Below are 1290 nucleotides of genomic sequence, written 5' to 3' on the forward strand. Positions count from 1 at the left end.
ATAAGCAGAGGGAACAGTTTGGTCCCATGCAGGCTCCACATCTGTTCTATAGTTTGTTAGTTTCCAACAGCTTGGTTCAATTGTCTCTGTAGATTTCCCCATTGTGATCTTGACCCCTCTCGTTTGTATGATCTCTCCTCCTGCTCTTCCACTGGATTCCTGGAACTTGGCCTGGATCTCCAATTGGCTGTGGATCTCTGCATGTGCTTCCATCAGTTACTGGATAAAGGCTCTATGATGACAGTTAGGGCATTCACCAATCTGATTACAGGGGAAGACCAGTTCAGGTTCCCTCTCCACTATTGCTAGTAGTCTAAGCTGGGATCATCCTTGTGGGTTTCTGGGAACTTCTCTAGCACCAGGTTTCTCCCTATCCTGATGATGTCTTCCTCTATCAAGATAGCTCTTTCATTGCTTGCCTACTCCTTCCCTCTTGCAGCTCGACCATCAAATTCCCTTATGTTCTCATCCCCTATCCTGTACCTTCTATTGCCCCACTCATCCCCAAATTTACTCAGGAGATCTCATCTGTTTCCCCTTCCCAGGGCAATCTATGAGTCCCTCTTAGGGTCCTCCTTGTTAGCTAGCTTTTCTGGAGCTGTTGATTGCAGTCTGATTATTCTTTGCTTTACATCTAGTATCCACTTATGAGTGAGTATGTACCATGTTTCTCTGAGTCTGGGTTACCTCACTTACAATGATAATTTTTAGTTCCGTTCATTTGCCTGAAAATTTCATGATGTCAGTATTTTGTACAGCTGTGTAATACTCAATTGTGCAAATGTAACACATTTTCTTTATCTATTCTTTGGTTGAGGAGAATCTAGGTTGCTTCCAGGTTCTGGATATTACAAGTAATGCTGCTATGAACACAGTTAAACAAATTTCCTTGTAGTATGATTGATCATTCCTTGGGTATGTGCCCAAGAGTGGTATCATTGGGTCTTGAGGTAGATTGATTCCCAATATTCTGAGAAGTCACCATACTAATTTCCAAAGTGGCTGTACAAGATTGCATTCCCACCAGCAGTGAAGGAGTGTTCCCCTTACTCCACATCCTCTCCAACCTACGCTGACATCAACACTTTGGATTATGACAAGTGTAAGATGTTATCTGAGAATCATTTTGATTTGCATTTCCCTTATGACTAAGGATGTTAAGCAATTCCTTAAATGTCTTTCAGCCATTTGAGATTCTTCTGTTGACAATTCTCTGTTTAGAGCTGTAGCCCATTTTTTAATTGGATTATTTGGTATTTTGATGTCTAGTTTCCTTAGTTTTTTATATGT

The sequence above is a fragment of the Peromyscus eremicus genome, chromosome 15, assembly GCF_949786415.1.
Source record: "Peromyscus eremicus chromosome 15, PerEre_H2_v1, whole genome shotgun sequence".
Lineage (NCBI taxonomy): Eukaryota > Metazoa > Chordata > Mammalia > Rodentia > Cricetidae > Peromyscus > Peromyscus eremicus.